Source organism: Camellia sinensis, chromosome 5 (genome assembly GCF_055761805.1).
Source record: "Camellia sinensis isolate YWXY chromosome 5, ASM5576180v1, whole genome shotgun sequence".
Lineage (NCBI taxonomy): Eukaryota > Viridiplantae > Streptophyta > Magnoliopsida > Ericales > Theaceae > Camellia > Camellia sinensis.
This window is the reverse complement of record NC_138965.1, coordinates 197,233,979-197,257,310: the sequence shown is the minus strand read 5'-3', so window position 1 is coordinate 197,257,310 and position 23,332 is coordinate 197,233,979. Positions and strand designations below refer to the sequence as shown.

Here is a 23,332-nt window from a genome sequence, read left to right as displayed (position 1 = left end):
ACACGGATAGCTTCGCCATGACAAATAGAACTTGTGAGAACTAACGGAACGTAATTCGGACCCGTAGGTTGGGAGTTAGAGCCGAATACGCCCTAAACTTAGTCGAAAAAGGGCGTTTCATGGGCGAAAATTCAAAACAGCCCCCAAACGACCGTGTGGCTCACACGGATAGCTTCGCCATGACAACCCCCGAATACGCCCTAAACTTACTAGAAAAAGGGCTTTCCGGGGGTGAAAATTCAAAACAGCCCCCAAACGACCGTGTGGCTCACACGGATAGCTTCGCCATGACAACCCCCGAATACGCCCTAAACTTACTCGAAAAAGGGCTTTCCGGGGGCGAAAATTCATAACCCCCGAATACGCCTTACACGTAGTCGAAAAACTTGCAACATTTAGTTAAAAAAGCAACAATTTTATTAAAATAACATCTACATATTCTAATAATTGTCTTTATATATTTATAGGACGAAGAATTACATATTACATTTTTTGTGCAGTTGGTTGGAATAAATATTGCATGATACATATATATATATATATATATATACTTTCTTTTATTTCCAAGAAGACATTTCTCGATTGTTCTACTTTAAATGCATGTTAGAACATGTACCGTATGGCTGACTGAATTGATATTTTGTAACCAATTCTTGTCACAACTCGGGTATGACCGGTCGTGGCCCATAGGGACTTAGCCCAAGGCACACGTAAGCCTAAACACAAATCCATAAACACATTGAATAACTATACAATGGTCCAATAATAAATAATCAAAACTCAATCCAGTGACATGCCACAATTATAAATGGCAAAATCAACCGTAATCAAAACCATCCAAACATATGGGATATAAACAGCCCACATATCAAAATAATCCTAAATGAACCTCAATAAAAATAAAAATAAATATGCACAACCTTGACATAACCATCTAAAACAAAATAATGAATGTCTTAGAGGTCCATGCAAACGAGTCCCCGCTACGCCATAAGTCCAATCTAAGTCCTTCCAACACCTGAAAATGGTAAACAACTAAGTCAGCTGAAAGCTCATTGAGTAGCAACATGGATAGTATATACAGTTTTGAAAACAGGGTTCAATTCCAAAATAAGATATATATCACAGAAACTAGATTGGCATACAGTTTGATAAGGATAATCTGTTTCAAAAAGAAGGTTCCACAGTTTAATACTTAAAACACTCATGTCTCTCAAGAACATGATAAATGGCATTTTTCACTTAAAACGGATTACAACATGAATACTAATAATTTTCTGGGTACCAAGAAAATAACAAATAATATGCCACACAGTTCTCAAGGCTATAAAAGCCCCATTGGATCTAATACCAAACTAAGAGTCATCCTCAGGGTGGCAACCTGGGCATTTTCTCAAAGACGATCCGATTGAAGGTCACCTAGTTTAATGTAGGTCTTTTCCTTACAATCGTTGAGCACTAGAGTCATCACGGCCCAACCCGGATCTGTTCCCTAGTGGCCAGAGTCACCACACACAGTGGAATAATTTCCCTAGACTAAATACACAGATGGTCCCAATATTCAATACACATTAGTTTCACAAAACATGGTAGTTCACCTTTACAAACAGGAGACCAAAACAAATAGTTTACAGTATGCCAAGTTCACTAATGTTTCAGAAATAATTTGATTCTTTTGATAATATAATAATTTATCAAAACAGTTTAGCCTTGAAACAACAATTTAATTTTCCAACAGTTCAGCGTAGGGGAACATTTATAAAAATATGTAGCATGAAACTACTCACCTGAAAATGATATAATATATTCCTCGAATAAAGTATGAAAGTTCAACTAGTGTCCTGAACAAAGTATTAAAACTATACGTCACTACTAATTCAAACATACTAAAAGGAATAATAAACTAAGTAACCCCAAATTAAAATGCACTAACACAGCTCAACCCAACTCACCGTTACTTTTAAATATTACCTAAGTTCATGTTCTTCAAGGTCTAAAATCACCCAAGACATGGGTTCAAATCGAAACTTAATTAAAAGTAACTTTAAGATAAAACAGAATTTTAAATAAACTTTCCCAACCTATTCGCTAACTTCGAAAATTAAAAACTCACTCCACGCTGTTCGAAAATTTCCAAAACCCTCCAGATATTAACTAACATATCCTAAGTTTCAAACCCAATTGGTTTCACTTGATTTGCTTATCAAAATAATTATTTACAATTAATTATATCCAAACAGGTTGTTTTCTGCAGCATTTTAAAGAAATTAATGGTTCTCTTAGTATACATAAGAAATCAACGCAAGGCCAAAAATGTAAGAAACTAGACTCGTAACCGGTTCTAATGATACTGATTTGATAATTTTTGGATTTATACCCAAAGAGAACAACACTCCCGAATTTACTGTTTAAACCAGTTTTCTGGACAGATTTGAACGCATCAGTTTATATAGATTTTGACTCCCAAAAATTATGAGAAAATTCAAATATGCAATTCAATATGTAATTAATTTACTATAAAAATTTTAGTTCAAAATTCATTCGTTTGATATGGTTTCTTGATTTTTAAAGTTTGTGATTCTGTGTAGAATTTTTGGACTAAGAATTACACCCATTCTTTATATAAGAACTTAACTCCTCAGATTTCTTAACCGTATATATATACACAAAATACATACACCTACAACCTCTCCATCAATGAATTAAATAACAATAGAATAAGGATGAAGAACAAAGAAAGAAGAGAAGAAACCTAAGAGGCCACACGGCACAACACACACAAAGCTCTCCTTCTTGGCTACAACAATAATCTTGATGATTGAATCATCCCTCACCTTCCTTCATAAACTCACGGCTGGCTGCTAGGGCTGTTAGTGTTGTGAACAAATAAGAGAGTTAGGGTTTTGTTTTGTTTTTATATATACTAGTGGGGGGCACACATAGGTCAAATAAATAGATAAATATACAAAACATATATATAAGTTATATGCAACTCAAATGGTATGAGCTTTATTTATTAACCTTTTGGTCTAGAGTTCAAGTCACACCCTCCTCTCTCTATATATATATATGTATATATTTTTTTTAATAATAAATCTTGCCTCTAAATTAGAGATTTCCACCATAAATTTATTTTAGGTTTAAAATTAATTAAAAGACCTTCCAAATATTTAATTTGCACTTTAGGATTCACCACCAAAATATTTGAGATTATAATATTATTATTATTTAATTATTTACTTAATTTGCATATTCGGGTTCTCACAATTCTAATGTTTCATTTTTTGTTTTTCTTTGTAGATGACTTTGTTGCGTGGATTTGTGGATAATCCATATTGGTGTATGGAGAAGAATTTTCACTTTTGTGTAGAACTAATATAATACTTTTGTCGTCCTTAGCTTTTGTGTAGTTCATTATTATTGATACAAAAAACTTTTGGCAATCAACAAATAATGACTGTCGTGGTACATAGATACCATTTGTCGACGTACATATAGGACGTTTTGTCATGGTCCATAGAAAACTTTTGTCGTGGTACATATATCATCTTTGGTTGTGGTACATATTACGATGGTAATTTGTACCATGCCAAATGGTAATTTCGCTTGGTAGTAAATGTATTTTTTTGTATACGGAGGGCTTTGATTTTTGTATGATATATTTTGTATGGAATTATTATTTTAGTTTGGACAATAGTTGATTTGTATGGACTTTGATATTTCATGTTATTTATTTTTGGTATACGGATGCAGATTGTGAAATGATTGATAGTATGTATCATTTTGTTTTTATACGTATTACAGGTTGCATTGTATATAGCCAGGTTGTGGAGAAATTATAATTTCGCGATAAAACATAATATCATGTTTTTGGTGATTAAACAATTAGTAGCTAAAAAGAAATTGAGAAAAGACATTTGGCGACTAAAAGTTTTGTAGCCAAAAAAAAAAAAGACATTTAGCGACTAAAAGTTTAGTAGCCAAAAAGAAAAAAAAAGAAAAAAAAAAGACATTTTGCGACTAAAACTTTAGTGGCCAGAAGAAAATCAAATATTTGGCGACTAAAATATTTTATAGCTAAAAACAAAAAACTAAATTATAAACACACTTTTGCCAATTAAAATTTTAGTAGCAAAAAATGTAGAACTTTAGGCAACTAAATATTTAGTAGCCAAAAGAGGAACTCTTTGCCGACTAAACATTTAGTAGCCAAAGATGGAGACTTTCGGCAACTAAATTTTTAGTAGCCAAAAAAGAACTCTTTGTTGACTAAAATTTTAGTAGTTAAAAAGTTGGGACTTTAGGCCACTAAAAGTTTGGTTGCCGAAAGGGTCTAATTTAATTTAATGTCCAACTTTTTGGCGACTAAATATTTAGTCAGCAAATGAATACATTTGGCGACTAAAATTTTAGTCGCCAATTAGCTTTCCTGACTACTCTTCGGCTATTAATTTTGCGACCAAAAAATTTAGTCGCTAAAACCCTTCGGCGACTAAAAATTGACTTTTGGCGATTAAAAATTTAGTCACCAAAAGTGAAAATTCTTGTAGTGGTAATTAGAACAAATTTGTAATGGATTAGTAATTGTTGGATTTTTTACTAATGCAGATTAGTAAATTAGAACAAATTTTGTCTTATTCAATTATTTTTAGCACATCGCTTCATTCGTCTTATTTAAATTTTCTTAGCACATCACTTCAGTTGGATTAGTGGACAAGAGATTATCATACTAACCCAGTATTTGATTGGGGAAGTGGAAACAAAGGTGAGCTGTCAAAGCCCAAGAATTCTTATATAAGACCTAATGACCCAATAGGTTCTCTGTATTTATTTATTTATTTATTTTTCTTATTTTAATTATTAAATTATTTGAAAATTTTAAAAGATATGAATTTCAATTATGATTCAATTGTTAGGAGTGTATTAAAACATGAGGACAACATAGAATACCCTATGCTATTGAGATAAGACGATCCAATATCAATGTATTTCAAGAAATAGAAGATGAATGAAAAATTCAAAAATGGCGAGCCAGGCTTGACTCTTGGTCATGTTTGTTTATGGGCAATAAGATTGGATTAATACTGTGCGGGTCTCGAATCATGTTTGGTTGTAAAATAATGATATGAAACTTTTGAATTCCTGAAATAGGGTTAGCATTCTCAGGGTGGCATTGCTAATCCTATATCATAGGATTGTAAGTTGAAACACTATTGCAATTTTATTTTATGAAAACAATAAAGTCACTTTTAAGGTAATGGGAATTTTTACTTAATAACATTTAATTTCAACAAACTAAAACAAAACAAACATGAACACACATGTACTCGTTTGAATACCAAACATGAACTAAATAACTTGTCCATATCATGAATGTACGATTTTCACCTTTATAGTAAGAGTTTGCTAAGTGGCCCTTTCACCATTTCATGCTATAGTGGGGAATTGATGTCGTTAGTAACAAAGAGAACTAAATGAATGGAGAGAGAGGAGAGTAAATAAATAAATATCTCTTATGCTTGCATAGGGATGGTGCATTCAATTTCTACATATTGTTTGTCTGTACGTCCGTCTTGGTAAAGACAAATGAAAATAAACCCAACCTTATAAATAAAGGTTCCAAATGAACAGCACAATCAATGAGATGATCTTATATCTGGGTTAGGCAAATATAATGGACAAAATTATTTAAAAAATGATCTGGCCTGGTTGCTTAAATCTATCATGGAATTAGTAGACTTCAACTTTGGCAAATTTGGTATGATTGAAAGAGATGTTAATTTTGATTGTTTTTCATTTCCCTCTATAAATTTCTTTCCAACTCATGAGGGATTTGTAGAGAGAAAATGAAAGAAAAAAGGGAAGAAAAGTAACAAAAAATTTAGTTGATTTTATTTACATTTCCCTCTATAAATCTCTTGCCAACTCATGAGGGATTTGTAGGGGGAAAATGAAAGAAAAAAGGGAAGAAAAGTAACAAAAAATTTAGTTGATTTTATTTACATTTCCATCTATAAATCTCTTTCCAACTCAAGATCCAAAGTCTACGAATTAGGAAGGAAAATTAATAAATTTCTATCGTTCCATATTTGAAATAACTATAATTTTTTAATGGTCTTCCAACCTTTTATTTGCCCCCCCCCCCCCAAAAAAAAAAAAAAAACAACACTTCTATTTGGATCCTGAGGACTTAGTATAGCATACGGGGGGCATATGTAGTAGTCCCAAGAAAATGTAAATCCATCCAGAGGTCTACTTTTATACCTAAACGTTGAATTTAAAATTGAGCACAATACATGGCCTAATCTCTCCAAACAAACACAACACAAGTGCAACGAATCTTGTGTTGTGTTTGTTTGGAGAGATTAGGCCATGTATTGTGCTCAATTTTGTGTAGAACCTTAGTGATTGTGCAGAACACACTCAGCCAAGTCCACTGGTTACTACATCAGCCGAACTGGGTGTGAACAATAGGGGCATTTCAGCAAGAAGGGGAAAGACCAGTGAAAAAGCCATCAATCGTAGTTTGAGAAAAAGCACTGATATGAAGAATAGGGGAAAGTCAAACCATAAGCAACTGAAGAACAAAGGTGTGCTGTTCAGCAATGGTCTGCAAAATGGAGCTATATTTCGGGCAGCAGCTGCTGCAATCTCATTATCAGTCCCCCAGAGTTCAGAATCAACGAGAAGGAGATGGTGTATGTTGACCTGATCTGGTGCAAGCAAATGGGTAGTTGGCTGGGACCAAGAATGATGAGCTAGATTGAAGATTTTTAAAAATATGATTTAATGATCAGCAGACAACAAGGTTTTGGATGCTGCTATATTGTTGTTGTGTTGCCTCTGGATTTAGGTTTGTGCTGGTTTAAGGTTTGGTCTGCTGCTGGTCAAATGCTGCTGTCCTAAGGTGGAGTTGAACCCTTACAATCTGTTTTGAACTGCCACTGGATTTGCAGAGCCCTGTTGTTGTGCTGCCAATGGATTTAGGTTTGTGCTGGTATAAGGTCTAGTCTGCTGCTGGATACATAGGGCAGCAGGATTGGTTTGGTCTGCTAGTGCTTGCTGAAGTTTTTTCTTTTTGTTTCTTTTTTTTGGATTGGTTTCTCGCCAATCTGTGGGTTTAGTGCTAGCAGATGATTGTGCTTCCTCCTTGGTGCCAACATAGTTGGGATTGTGGAGTGTTAGCTATGATGCTTTTTGCACTTCCCTTCTTTATTGATGTATTTTGTGAAGAAGTTTCATCAACTATCCATCTTGATTAAAGAAAGCATATTACATCAGTATATATATATACACGTAACCAGTTGCACTAACTAACCACTAACCACACACACTAACCAACCACTAACAAACACACACTAACCATACACTAACAAACTAACCACACCTCTTAACAAACTCTGTAACAGACTCTGTTTATCTGTTTAGTCAACTATACAGTGTAACTAACATACAGCAACTATACAGCAGCTGATGATATATCGTTAGCTGATGATATATCTTTATCAGGCCCCCTCAAACTCAAGGAAGTAGAAGCAACTCTGAGTTTGGAAGTGAGAAAAGAAAACCGAGAAGCCGACAATGGTTTAGTAAAAATATCAGCAAGCTGTGAGGCAGTAGGAACATGACGCAGAAGCAATTTATGAGCTTGAACCTTGTCGCGAACAAAGTGGCAGTCTACTTCGATATGCTTAGACCTGGTATGAAACACAAGGTTGGTAACCAAAGCAAGGGCAGATTGACTATCACACCAGACAACCGGAATAGAAGATTGAGGAATGAAAAAATCTTGAAGCAACATTTGAAACCAAGTAAGTTCGGCAGTGGTATTAGCCAGCGAACGATATTCTGCTTCAGTCGATGATCTGGAAACCGTGGGCTGTTTCTTAGAAGACCAAGATATGAGATTATCACCCAAAAAAATACAATAGCCAGAGGTGGAGCGTCTGTCAATATGATCGCCAGCCCAATTGGAATCAGTGTAGGCACAAAGCTGAAGAGAGCTAGGAGTGAAGAGAAGGCCATGAGATAAAGATCCTTCAATATAGCGCAGAATTCTTTTGACAGCAGAAAAATTTCCAACTGTGGGAGAATGCATGAACTGACAAGCTTGATTGACTGCATAGGACAACTCAGGTCTGGTAATAGTAAGATACTGAAGGCCACCCACAATACTGCGATACAAAAAGGGGTTAAGACAAGGCAAAGAATCAGAAGCAGTGAAGGAAGGCTTGGAAGAAACAGGTGTAGAGCACGGTTTACACCCAATCATGCCAGCCTTAAGAAGCAAATCAGAAGCATATTTGTGTTGATGAAGAAAGAAACCATTATGGTGAGACTGGACAGAGATGCCAAGAAAATAAGAGAGGTCACCTAATTCCTTCATGAAAAAGGCAAGATGCATATGAGATAAAAGAGTTTGGATGTAGATAGCATTGGTACCAGTTAGAAGGATATCATCAACATATATCAAAAGGAAGGTAAGAGAGGAAGAGGTTTTGTGAACAAACAAAGAGGTATCACACTTACTATTTGTAAAACCTTGAGAAAGAAGAAAGGAGGAAAAAGTGGAATACCAAGCTCGAGGAGCTTGTTTCAAGCCATAGAGGGCTTTATGAAGCTTACAGACCAAAGAAGGAGAAGAAGGATCAACAAAGCCGGGGGGTTGTTCCATATAAACTTCTTCTTCAAGCTTGCCATGTAAGAATGCATTGGAGATGTCCAATTGTTTAATGGGCCAATGATGATGCAAGGCCAAGCAAAGGAAAATGCGAATTGTAGGTTGCGTAGCAACAGGACTGAAGGTGTCCTGAAAATCAACTCCATATTGTTGCAGAAAACCTTTAGCCACAAGGCGAGCTTTGTGACAAGCCACAGTACCATCTGAATTTTTCTTGATCTTAAAAACCCATTTGCATCCAATAGCTTGTTTAGAAGGAGGAAGGGAGACCAAAGACCAAGTGCCTTGTTGTTGAAGAGCAGAATATTCCTCCATCATAGCCTGAAACCAGATGGGAGAAGCAAGAGCAGATGAAGTAGAAAGAGGCTCGGTGGACCCATCAGTGATCTGAACAGTGAAAGTGGGATGCTTAGTTTTAGATCTGGTTTGCATAGAATGAGTATTGAGGGTAGGAGGAAGAAGAGGACGAGGTATAGAAATAAAAGTAATAGGTGTAGAAGGAACAAGTGGTATAGGCTGGACAGCAGCAGGAGGTTGAACTAGAGCAGCAGCACTAGCAGTACCAGTAGGAGAAACAGAACCAGATTGAGCTGAAGCAGAGGGAGGCAGAACAGGAGAAGACAGAGCTGGAGCTGGATAGACTAGACTAGGTTAAGTTGAAGGAGCTGAAGCAGAATGACCTGAAGTAGACTGAGCTGAAGCAGAAGAATTAGGCTGCAGGGAAGACTGAGGGAGAGAAGTAGCAGACCAAAAGAAATTTTGCAGGACAGGTAAAGAAGAAGAGACAGGTACAAATGTAGAAGAGGCAAAGGGAAAAATATATTCTTCAAATCTAACATGCCTAGAAAGAATGATATGACCAGTGAGAGGATTCAAACACCTATAACCTTTAAATGTAGGATGATATCCAAGAAAAACATGAGGAGTAGATTTAGGAGACAATTTATGAGCTGAATAAGGCCGAAGCCATGGAAAACACAAACAACCAAAAACTTTAAGCAATGAATAATCAGGTGGCTTTTGAAACAATTTCTCAAAAGGAGAACAATTAGAAAGAGTCACACTAGGTAGCCTATTAATCAGAAAATTAGCAGCAGCTACAGCATCAAACCAGTAAGTAAGTGGTAAGGCAGATTGATGTAATAAAGCAATGGCAGTTTCAGTAATATGGAGATGCTTACGTTCTGCTACACCATTTTGTGCTGGTGTATGAGGACAAGAAGACTGATGAAGAATAGCATGTGTAGTCATGAAGTTATGCATAGAATGATTTTGAAATTCACCACCTCCATCAGATCTCAAAACTTTAAGAGGATAACCAAATTGTCTTTCAACAAACATTTTAAACTCAGTAAATTTGACATACACCTCACTCTTGTAAGCTAAGGGATAAAGCCAAGTAAAGTGACTAAAATCATCAACAAACACAACATAATATTTGTAATCAGAGGTAGCACAAGAAACGGGTCCCCAAACATCAGTGTGAATTAAAGCAAGAGGTTGGTTCACAGTAGAATTGGACAGTTTAAATGGTAGCCTATGAGATTTAGACATAGCACAATCAATACAAGAGATGGAAGTTTTATTTTTATTATTTAAGAACAAGTGCTTCTGCAGTAAGTGAAATTTAAAAGCAGAAGGATGCCCCAATCTCTTGTGCCAAGTATCAGCAGATGCAGTAGCATTAACAGTAGTACTATGGAAAGCATGAGGAGAAGTAGATGGTGAGACATGAGTTGACAGGACAGGAAAATGATATAGGCCATTAGCATGATAGCCTTTATGCAGAATGGCCTTGGAATGATTGTCCTGAATGGAAAAAGAAGACTGATCAAATATAACAAAACAATTGTTATCTTTAGCTAGTTGATGAACAGAAAGAAGATTAGAAGAAATATTAGGCACTCGCAAGACCTTATTCAATCGGAAAGAATGATGAGGAGTAGGTAAGATACCTTGGCCAGTATGAGTAATGGGAATAGAAGAGCCATTACCAATGGTGACTTGTTCTGGACCAGAATATGGCTGATAAGAATGCAAGTGATGAAGATCCTGAGTGATGTGATCAGATGCAGCTGAATCAAGAAACCAAGGACTTGAACATTGAGAGGCTTCATCAGTAGCAGATGCAACAAAAGCTCTAGATGTATGAGGAGCAGAAGAACTATTATGTGGCTGTGGTTGAGAGGTAGATGATGGAGATAATGGTTGAAATTGAGCATCCAACCAATGCCAGCATTCCAAAGCCAAATGATTGGATTTGCCACAAATTTGACGGATTAAGCCAGAATTAGGCCTACTATGACCAGGAAAATATACAGATCTGCCATGATAAGAAGAAGAGTTTGATCTCCCAAACTGAGATCGATTGCCTCTGAAAAATCCTCGAGACTCATTTCGTGAACCACCTCTTCCATGATAGGCTTGAAAACCTCTTGAGGAATTCGGTTCTTTGACTGTAGCATATGCAACAGTTAGATCAGATGACTGTTTAGTCTTTGCTTCAATATGTAAGGCTTCAGAACAGAGTAGAAAAGACAATTCTGCCATTGAAATACTCTCTGATCGAGTGCGAATAGCTGTCTTCATAGCATCATACTCACTCGGAAGTCCATTCAATGTGATGAGCACCACATCCTCATCATCAACAGTAGAAGATGCAAGACTTAATTGATTAACAAGATTTTTAATCTGATGGAGATAAGTCTCCATAGATTCGTTCTTCTTTGAAATTGAATTCAGTCTATTTTTGAGTTGATGAATATGTGAACGAGACAATGATGTAAATCTTTTGTCAAGAAATTCCCAAACCTGAGCACTGGTTTGAAGATGATTCACAGATGTGAATATCGCAGGAGACAGTGTGGCTGTAACACAACTAAGCAGGTGCGCATCTAACAGTCTCCATTGAACTGCTTCAGGATTCGGAACTTCAACACCAGATGAATTCTGGATTTTCTCAGCAGGACATGGAAAAGATCCATCAACAATTTTTAAGAGATCTGTTGCTCTAAGAATATTCTGCAGTTGTCCTTTCCAAACAATGAAGTTCGTACCATCTAACTTCACTGTAACAAGTGAACTGCGATTCGAGAACAATACACTCAGATTTGAAGGAATCAGAGGTGTTGTAGATGATGATGCCATTGTTGCTCGTTGGAGCTTACCTAGCTCTGATACCATGAAGAAGTTTCATCAACTATCCATCTTGATTAAAGAAAGCATATTACATCAGTATATATATATACACGTAACCAGCTGCACTAACTAACCACTAACCACACACACTAACCAACCACTAACAAACACACACTAACCATACACTAACAAACTAACCACACCTCTTAACAAACTCTGTAACAGACTCTGTTTATCTGTTTAGTCAACTATACAGTGTAACTAACATACAGTAACTATACAGCAGCTGATGATATATATTTAGCTGATGATATATCTTCATCATTTTGTTGCTTGTTTTTTTTTTTTTTTGCGCATCTCATTAATAAAGGTTCTCTTTTCTTTGCTGATCAAAAAAAAAAAAAAAAAGTGCAACGAATCTTGTGTTTGGAGAAGAAACAGAACAGGGTACTGCCTAAACATTGCACTGCCCAACACATCCATGAAGAACATGCTTTGTACAATCGATTGTTGAAAACACTACTAACTATTTTTTGAGCTATGACTGAATTCTTGATGCTTATCCTTCTTACACTAGAACCCTATAGCTATCATTCTTAGGAGTCGGACTCAATTCTAAAGCCTGAAAGGAAAAAGATAATGCAAATAAGTCTATGGACACGAAATCAACCATGTGATGTGATCTGACTAAAACTGTATCTTTTAGGACGGGCATGATTGTTTATGTGCATGGTTCTGTATCCGTGAACTTGTTGAAAGAGAATGTACCCAAAGAAAGATGCAAAAACCTAATATAACATTCATAACCCAACTTACTGAAAAGAAAAGCATTTTACTAGTCATTCTGAAATCAAAAGTTGTCTCCTGGGTGTTTGTACAGAAAGGAAGGATTTATCATCACGGTCCCAAATATGATCATATCATTTTACTTAATCATAACAAAGAAAACGGGGCTGCAAACTAAGTATTGGCAAAAAGCTTACAGCCATTGCAAGAACAGTAACCGATGTGGGTTCTTCTTGCAGAGAGAATACGATTTCTAAATCAAGCCGAAGCTGTCAAGCAAGGGTGATATGTAGTGCCACAAGCGATCCACTGGTGCTTCCTCCCACGTGGCAGCGTGCACCCAAGAACCTTCAGCCATTCCTTGCTCGGCACATTGTAGCTAACCAGTCGGTTCATTTGTCTCGATCTCAATGACAACATGAGTAAACCTTTGTTACCCAAGCAAGTCATTCGAACGTGCTTTCCGTAAAACTCCAAGCACCATATGTTTGGCATTCTGTCAACCTCCTTCCACAATAGAGTCATCTTCTGCAGCTCCCATATGCACACGCACGTGGCAGCATTTTTTGTCAATAAACTGACAAGAATGATCTGGCCCCCACATTCTGCGAGTGTGTGATCACTCAGATGAAGAGGGGATGGGATTAAAAATTGCTTCCAAACCCCGGTAACCATATTGTAGGACACAATCCCATCTAGGTCAGTACGTATGAAGTAAAGCGTCCCATCAATGGACACTGCTTGTGACTTAAAGTTCAGAGACAACGGTAGCTTAATCGTTGAGGGCATGTTTCTCGGGCGGGCCTAGGAGTTCTTTATGAAGTCATAAACTTCATACTCACCATCACAACCCACCCAGAGGATTTTATAGCCCCCACTGGTCGAATCTTCATTCAACGTCATCCTCACAGCAACTCGGGACCAAACCTTAACTAACCTAGTTGGAAACTCCTTGAAGGATTGAGTAAGAGGATTGCAAACAAAGAAACTTCTATGGCCAATGTCAAGAAAGCAGACAAGACCACCTATTGAAGCACTAGCAAGACAATTAACTTTGTTGGCAAAGCCAGGTTTGTAGGGTGATGCCATTTTTTCAAGGAAGGGTCATACACGGCTCCAGTATTCACATTTTCGTGAGTAACGGTGTAAAACCAAGGTTGGGCTTGCACGACTCGTGCACATTATTGGGAGAAACTATGAGAGGTCGGCAAGGAATTCCACTTTTTACAAACAGAGCGGAAGTGGAAGAAAGTGGCAATGGGAAGTCTTGCACGCAATCACAGCTTCGTAAAGGTCTTTTGGGAATTCTTTCCAGATCTGATGTTCCATAATTTTAGTTGAACCGGTAGCATCAGCTAATCTTCCCAGATTCCTCTCTTTTCGAGATTTCTTTGCATGTGGAGGTTTGCTAGGTTCCAGCATCTTGAAAGTTCTAGGTTTTTTAGGCTTTATAGTGAAACTGTAACAACCATCTTCTGCAGAGTTATCATCAAGATTGAAGAAGCAACATCTGTACAAAATGCAACCATGATGCTCAGGTTTCTGCAACGTGAAGGTACTTTAAGCAGACTCGGAAACCACGTAACAATTTGCTACAAATTCATGGACATATATGCAAATAAAAGCTGCAAATTGAAATATCATCTAGGAGAAGCTTGGTAAAATAGTATTGTCCAATATTAATTTCCACCACAACCTAGCAATGTCGAAACGAGTAAAAAAGTCAAATCTTGGACAATCAAAACCTAAAACCTACAGTAGTCTATCCTGTCATTCTTGATTTAGCATCAGCCATGCCTTTACAACTCTACTTCACAGTCATATAAGACGGTTTGGTCATCATGAATGCTTTTAAAATTCTATTTATGGAGTATGGAAAAACATGTTGGAATTAAAGCACGAGGAAAATGAGGCAAAATCTATGGCACTAACATTTTTATGTTTGATTTTTAATGGGTATGGATATGACATGGCACTAAGTTTTAGGGCTTGTTTGGTAATAGCTTTTTGTAGCTAAAAAAGTCAAAATGACGCCAAAAACAAAAAAAAACAAAACAAAAAAACAAAACTAAACTAAAAGTTAAAATGTCACATTATACATATTAATCAATCACTTTTTTCCTCACAACTATCTATTCAACTAAAAAAAATCATTCCAAACACATCAATTTTACTGGTACCTCATAAAAAAAGCCAAAAAGCTTTTAAAAAAGGCAAGTTTCCAAACGGGGCCTTACGATTGATTTACTGGGTACCATTTGTTGGTTTGAGCCAGAGTAGCAATAAATTCCAAAATTCACTACAAGAAAAGGGAGTATAAAACACGGAGGCTTTTGCAACGGCGCATTCCCCGTTGCAAAAAATGAGCTTTTGTGACGGCAGGTTAAACCGTCGCAAATAAAGAGCTTTAGTGACAGCGTTTTACCGTCGGTAATAAAATTACACGGGTAATGTGAAAAATACGGAAGTATTAGCGACGACGTTTTTTACCATCGCAAATACATTTTTTTTTGAGATAGCATAAATTGGCTGTTGCAAATAGTGGACCATTTGCGACGGCAAATGTTCGTCGCCCAAAAAGCCTTATCAAAATGGCGTCGGTTTAGCTATAACTATTTATCATTTGCGACGGTTTAAAATGTACTGTCGTAAAAAGTAAAAAAAATAAATTTGCCCGCACTTCCCTTTCATGTTGGCGCTCGATCATTTGGATCGAAATCCCTAAATGTTCGAAATCCCCAAACGAGCAACGAACGGCGAGCAGGCTAGCGGTGGTGCGGTGGTGCGGCGACGACGACAGGTAGCGGTGGTCCGGCGACGACTTTCTCACACTCAGCGTATGCTCTCTCTCTCTCTCTCTCTCTCTCTCTCTCTCTCTCTTTGTGTGTGTATATATATATGTATTAGCTGTTCAAAAATATATATATATATACATGAATATATATGATTAGTGTAAATTGTTTGCCCCGCTCAACCAAGTAAACACATATCTGTTTTCTGTAGTGTCCAGAAGGGGGCCGTGTGTGAATCAGATGGACATTTGTTGAAACAATCCACGCTTCTCAAGTTCTACTAAATTTTGTATATATATGTATTAGCTGTTCAAACAAAATTTTGTCTCATTTCTTATGAAACTGAGACCAAACAATAGTGAAAAACCGAAATTGTAATGTTTTCACCAAAAAATACATAAACTCCATGAAAAATTCAACACAATTGAGTTATTTCGCTTATTACAAATATCTAACAAGTATTATTTCTATTTACCTTTTTTGTTGAAAGAAAATATTTAAGAGCTGAAAAAAAATCTTAAATTAGAAAGAAAATATAAGAAAGAAAAATCTTAATAGTCACTTCTTTGTTATTATATATATATATATATATATATATCTACAAATATTATCACTTGTACTTTTGTTTCCTCCATCCCTGCAACTAGAATCTAGCATTTCTTATGAATCCTTTGCCCAATTAAGCATTTAGATCTTTTTCTTTATGTGTTTCTAGTATTCATTTACCTTTATTAAACCTTCTTCGTAATATCATTTAATAAATAAATAAATAAATAAAAATTAAAAAAAAAACATGTTTGCACAAAGGATCTCCCACAACTTGACAAGCCTTTTACCTTTATTTTCTATTAATATCGTTATTATTATTATTATTTTTTTAAAATTTTGTAAAAATATTTGGGTGGAACCTTAGTGTTAGAATAGATAATATCTACAGCCATACTAGACCTTCTACAGCAGAATCAGATTGCTTTGATAACAAGTTAAAGTGTAGAAAGCTATGAAATTAGGGTTAGAGATATAGAAGGTGAGACACAGAGAAGAGAGAATTATAGGAATAGGCATTACGGTTATATAAAATAACTTGTACCTCAGCTGCTATTTATATTAGAATGATAAAGATGCCCTCACTAATAACCATTAACAAAGATAAAATTTGATGATGCCTTGTTTACATTGAATTTGCTTCCAAACCATTAATAAACATATATATTTGAGTTTGATAAGATTGAATTTTTTGACATTAATTTAATGATGCCTGGTTTACATTGAATTTGCTTCCAAATTATTTGTGATTTATGTAAATAGATGTGTAGATTGTACACCTCACAATTTAAGTTTTGATGACTCACATGCATCAAGCATGCATCTAATATATGAGCCAAATATATGCATCTGCCCTTTGAAGGCCCAATTCCAACCCCATCATGTTAGAATTACAATTCTAATGACTACCTACCAAAAAAAAAAAAAAATTTACATCAAATTTAGTTAGTATGTGAGTACTTTGTATGAGCGTGAGTTCTGGGATTGATCAAAACTCAAGATATGTATATAGATTTCAATACTTAACATAGAGCTTATCTAATAATATCTAATTTGTATGTTTGTTAGTGTCCCTATAATTATTAAATTTTGAAATTAATAATTTGTGATTACAATATCATTTTAAGTTTGAAAAGTTCCCTTAAATAAATTTTGAATTTATAATGAAAGTATGTTACTTGGTGTTTTGCAACATTTTTTTGTCTCACGTGTTGTATAAGTATTTCATTTTTTATGTTCTCCCATCAAATCGGTAAATAACTAACTGGGATAAGACCACCTAACTATTTGAGAGAAATTGGACGGATAGGTATCATGGTACATGAATACGTAGGTATTATATTTAGAGTTACTTTGATGAGATATTTTTGTGGATGTGTACAGATGATGGATAAGAGTTGGATTGATTTGCCAAATAGGATGTTGAGCGAATACATTAATGGGATTGATGAATTCCTTGTGTTTGCCTACACCAATAGGGTTGAAGGTTCGATGATCAATTGTCCGTGTTGGAAGTGTGAGAATCGATACCATCTTGTACGAGAGGGTGTACGGGAGCATCTGATTTTGAATGATTTTTTTAAAAAATACAAACATTGGATTAATTATGGGGAATCTTATGTATCTCTGCATGGTAATCGAGATAATGACACATTAGCTAATTTAGACATTGGGGATGATATGATTGGAATGATACAAGGGGCTATGGGAAATCCACATGCCGGTACAAGTGTTGAGGGTAATGAACCACAAGGGCCTGATCCCCATGCATCTGAACCCCAGCTCGGTCCAAATGCAGAGACTGCAAAGTATTTCAAACTTCTTCAAGATGCACAAACTGAATTGTATCCGGGTTGTCAGAAGTTCACATCTTTGTCATTCATTGTTTGACTTCTACATTTGAAGGTGCTTAATCAGTGGACAAACAAGTCTGTTGACATGTTGCTTGAGTTATTGAATGAGGCGTTCCCGTTGGGTGTGAAACTCCCTGACTCATATTATAAAGCTCAAAAGGTGACAACAGATTTGGGCTTCACGTATGAGACGTGGGATGCATGTCCCAACAGTTGCATGTTGTTTCGAAACGAGGACGCGAATCTTGATAAATGTGTCATATGCAACAGTTCTAGATGGAAATCAAATGGTGATGGTGGTTCATATGGTCCTAACAAATGTGGCAAACGAATAGCTGCAAAACAGATGATGTATTTTCCTTTAAAGCCAAGGTTGCAGAGGTTGTTTATGTCATCTAAGACGGCCAAGTTAATGCGATGGCATGCAGAGGAACGAACTGGTGATGGTGTCTTTAGGCATCCTGCTGACTCCTTTGCATGGAAAGATTTTAACCGAAGGAATATTGACTTTAGTAATGATTGACGAAGTGTAAGGCTTGGCTTAGCATCTGATGGTTTTAACCCATTCAGGATGATGAACATAGTTCATAGCACTTGGCCTGTTGTGCTCATTCCATACAACTTGCTGCCATGGATGTGCATGAAACAACCATTTCTAATTTTATCCGTGCTTATTGAAGGCCCGAAAGGACCTGGTGACAAGATTGATGTGTACATGCAACCATTGATTAAGGAGTTGAAAGAACTATGGAATGAGGGTGTGTCAACATTTGAGGCATCAACAAATCAAATGTTTCAAATGCATGCTGCTTTACTGTGGACAATTAGTGATTTTGCTGCATATGCAAACTTGTCAGGATGGAGCACTAAAAGCGAACTAGTTCCTTAAGAAACTTGAATTCGAGGTGTTAACGCCCCAAATTCACCAAACGGCGTCGGTTTAGCATGAAACTTGTCACACACGACCGCTTAGGCACGAGAGACTTGTGGGAGAAGACGGGACTCGAATCGGGTTCCCGGATTGGGAGTTAGAGCCGGATTTCATTTTAGGCAAACTGGTTCCTTAAGAAACTTGAATTCGAGGTGTTAACGCCCCAAAATCACCAAACGGCGTCGGTTTAGCATGAAACTTGGCACGCACGACCGCCTAGGCACGAGAGACTTGTGGGAGAAGACGGGGCTCCAATCGGGTTCCCGGTTTGGGAGTTAGAGTCGGATTTCGGTCTAGGCAAACTAGTTCCTTAAGAAACTTGAATTCGAGGTGTTGACGCCCCAAAATCACCAAACGGCGTTGGTTTAGTACGAAACTTGGCACACACGACCACCTAGGCACGAGAGAGTTGTGGGAGAAGACGGGGCTCCATTCAAGTTCCCGGTTTGGGAGTTAGAGCCGGATTTCGGTCTAGGCAAACTAGTTCCTTAAGAAACTTGAATTCGAGGTGTTGACCCCCCAAAATCACCAAACGGCGTCGGTTTAGCATGAAACTTGGCACGCACGACCGCCTAGGCACGAGAGAGTTGTGGGAGAAGACGGGGCTCCAATCGGGTTCCCGGTTTGGTAGTTAGAGTCAGATTTCGGTCTAGGCAAACTAGTTCCTTAAGAAACTTGAATTCGAGGTGTTGATGCCCCAAAATCACCAAACGGCGTAGGTTTAGCATGAAACTTGGCACACACGACCGCTTAGGCATGAGAGACTTGTGGAAGAAGACGGGGCTCGAATTGGGTTCCCGGTTTGGGAGTTAGAGTCAGATTTCGGTCTAGGCAAACTAGTTCCTTAAGAAACTTGAATTCGAGGTGTTAACGCCCCAAAATCACCAAACGACGTCGGTTTAGCACCAAACTTGGCACGCACGACCACCTAGGAACGAGAGAGTTGTGGGAGAAGACGGGGCTCCAATCAGGTTCCCGATTTGGGAGTTAGAGCCGGATTTCACTTTAGGCAAACTAGTTCCTTAAGAAACTTGAATTCAAGGTGTTAACGCCCCAAAATCACCAAACAGCGTCGGTTTAGCATGAAACTTGGCACACACGACCGCTTAGGCACGAGAGACTTGTGGGAGAATACGGGACTCCAATCGGGCTCCCAATTTGCGAGTTAGAGGCGGATTTCACTTTAGGCAAACTAGTTCCTTAAGAAACTTGAATTCGAGGTGTTAACGTCCCAAAATCACCAAATGGCGTTGGTTTAGCATGAAACATGGCACACACGACCGCTTAGGCACGAGAGACTTGTGGGAGAAGACGGGACTCCAATCGAGTTCCCGGTTTGAGAGTTAGAGCCAGATTTCACTTTAGGCAAACTAGTTCTTTAAGAAACTTGAATTGGAGGTGTTAACGCCCCAAAATCACCAAACGGAGTCGGTTTAGCACGAAACTTGGCACACACAACCGCTTAGGCACGAGAGACTTGTGGGAGAAGACGGGACTCCAATCAGGTTCCCGGTTTGGGAGTTAGAGCCGAATTTCACTTTAGGCAAACTTGTTCCTTAAGAAACTTAAATCCAAGGTGTTAACCCCCCAAAATCACCAAAAGGCATTGGTTTAGCACGAAACTTGGCACGCACGACCGCCTAGGCACGAGAGACTTGTGGGAGAAGACGGGGCTCCAATCGGGTTCCCGGTTTGGGAGTTAGAGTCGGATTTCGGTCTAGGCAAACTAGTTCCTTAAGAAACTTGAATTCGAGGTGTTGACGCCCCAAAATCACCAAACGGCGTTGGTTTAGTACGAAACTTGGCACACACGACCACCTAGGCACGAGAGAGTTATGGGAGAAGACGGGGCTCCATTCAAGTTCCCGGTTTGGGAGTTAGAGCCGGATTTCGGTCTAGGCAAACTAGTTCCTTAAGAAACTTGAATTCGAGGTGTTGACCCCCCAAAATCACCAAATGACGTTGGTTTAGCATGAAACTTGGCACGCACGACCGCCTAGGCACGAAAGACTTGTGGGAGAAGACGGGACTCCAATCGGGTTTCTGGTTTGAGAGTTAGGGCCGGATTTCTGTCTAGCCAAAATTATTTACTAAACTATCTTTGTAATTATATAGTAGTTAATTTTTATGTTTTTCTGTAATTAAAATATTAACACCATTATATTGTCATTAATTATTTTTATTTTGTTATTTTCAGATATTTCCTGAGTAGCAGTTTGCTTCTTGTGGAATGCGGGCGTGTAAAGATTATGACCAACTTTTTTTTTTTGTAACCCACGAAAGAATGAAGACGAAAACTTTTGGTTTTGATTTACGTTATTTAGATTTGTGAACAACATTATGTATGTATTATGGGACATTATGTAGTGGGATAATTTTTATTTTTGTGAATTTTTATTTATATATTGTTATGAATGGAACAACATTATGAATTTTCATTATGTGCCAACTTTTGTTTATATATGTATTTATATTATTATGTAATTATCGGTTTTTTTTTTATAGTTATTTTTCATTTAATATAGGTTATTTTCATATTTTTAATAATTTTAATACAGTTTTTTTTTTGAGACGGCAGCACACACCGTCTCAAAAAAAAAAATTGAACTAAGGTTTTTTGCGACGGCACCGTTACTATCGCAAAAGATAGGGAATTGGTTGAAACGTAACGCCTTTAGCGACGGTTTTATTGCCGTTGCCAATAGTCCTTTAGCAACGGCTCACGTGCTGTCTCAAATGCACCTTTAGCGACGGTATTTTTTGCCATCGCAAAAGACCTTTTTAGCGACGGCAACACAGTGCCGTCTAAAAAAAACTCAGATTTTCACGCATTATTTGCGACAAAATTTTTCTGTCACAAAAAAGGCTTTTTGCCGTCGCAAAAAAAAGGCGACGGCGTTATGCCGTCGCTAAAACCCTTTTGCAACCCCCTTTGTTGCGACCCCCCACTTGCCGTCGCAAAAAGCCATTTACCGTCGCAAAAAACCTTTTGAGACAGCGTTTGGGGTATTTGCGACGGCGTTTTGCCGTCGCAAAAAATCAATTTTTTTGTAGTAAAGATACACATAGGAGAACTTAGGTCATTGATATCGAACCATATATTAGATTAATATAACACTTTTGGGTAACAGATAGTTTGGTCATCATGAATGCTTGTAGGTTCTACTATTTATGGAGTATGGAAAAGCATGCTAAAGTTCTGGAAACTAAGACTTGTAAGCTTTAATATGACATGGCATTACGATTTTATGTTTGATTTGTAATGGCATAATGAAATTAAAGTACAAGAAAAATGAGGCAAAATCTGGAAACTAAGACTGATTAGCATTAATATGACGTGGCATTACCATTTTATGTTTGATTTTAATGGGTATGGATATGATATGTAACTTACAAAATTTACACACATTGGAGAACTTAGGTCATTGATAAAACCATATACAAGATTTTATGTTACACAAGCAAAGAAAACACTTGGTTTAGTGTTTCCACCTGAAAAAGATAAAAAAAAAAAAAAAAAAAAAAAAAGAAGAAGAAGAAGAAGAAGAAGAAGAAGAAGGAGCAAGCAAGCAACTTGCATATATCATTGTTTCATGAAGAAAAAGCTAAGCATGTCTTAATATATGAGTAGGGTATGTCAAAAGCTTATCTTGTTAACGGGCTTCAAAAAGTGTTCAAACTTAGTTTATCTATCTTTCGAACCAATCTTAACTTAAGTGAACTCCGACAGAGCCGATCATGAGCTGAGCTCATATAGTTCTAGTTATGTATAAGAATATCGAGACGAGTTTGAGCTGAGTTCAAAAAAGTTATAAAAAATTAATGAGTTTGAGCTTGGCTCATTTTTGAACAAGCTTCTAGTGAACTGAACATGAGTTGAGATTGAATAACTTGGTTTGTTTTACTGCCTAGGTGTCGGTCCACTAGCAGTCAAAGCAAACCGATGCCAAAAATTCAATTTGCCACTTTTGATGATTCCAAACATACAACAAGCCACCAGTCTTGGGGCTGTCAGTTCATATACAAAATCAGTTACAAACTAATTCTCAGATTGCATGGACATAGACCAACACACGAGACAAATAGTTGTATGACTTTCTTCTCCTTTCTCAATCCCTCTTTGCAATCTTCTCAAACTCGGAAACATTCAAATTTGGGGTTTATATCTTCATCTATGCCCCTAAGATTCAAAGTACATCTTAATTTGTGTTTTTTAAGTATTGCATTTAAAAATTGGGAAATAAGATTCTTTGCAGTTTGCGCGTAGGGTCTCCAAGACCAGGCATATGTCTTGAGAGCTTCTTTAGGAGTTTTCACTGCTAACCCTACCAATAGGTGGGAAGTTGTTTTAAAAATTTAAGATGGTCTAATGGTTGCTACTGGGGGAAGGGACATACCTCGTCAGAGGATTCTTTTTTTGGGAGGCCATTCTTTTGAGCTTGAGAAAGAAGGGGAAGATCAAATCGGGGGACGGTGATTGGCGATTGTGGAGCGAGGGCAGGGCCTTCGCAAAGCGATTGTTCTTTGCAGGCATGAGGTTGGTTGGTGCTGTCAGATGCTTCGCATGGCCTCGCGGGAACCAGGTCACTTGGCTTACTCGGGCCAT

The 23,332-nt window shown here is 37.3% G+C and overlaps 1 pseudogene; it reads right to left on the bottom strand.

Moving 5' to 3' along the window:
• Positions 1–12,862: 12,862 nt before the first annotated feature.
• LOC114271527 (F-box only protein 6 pseudogene) lies at positions 12,863–23,332 on the bottom strand (annotated as a pseudogene).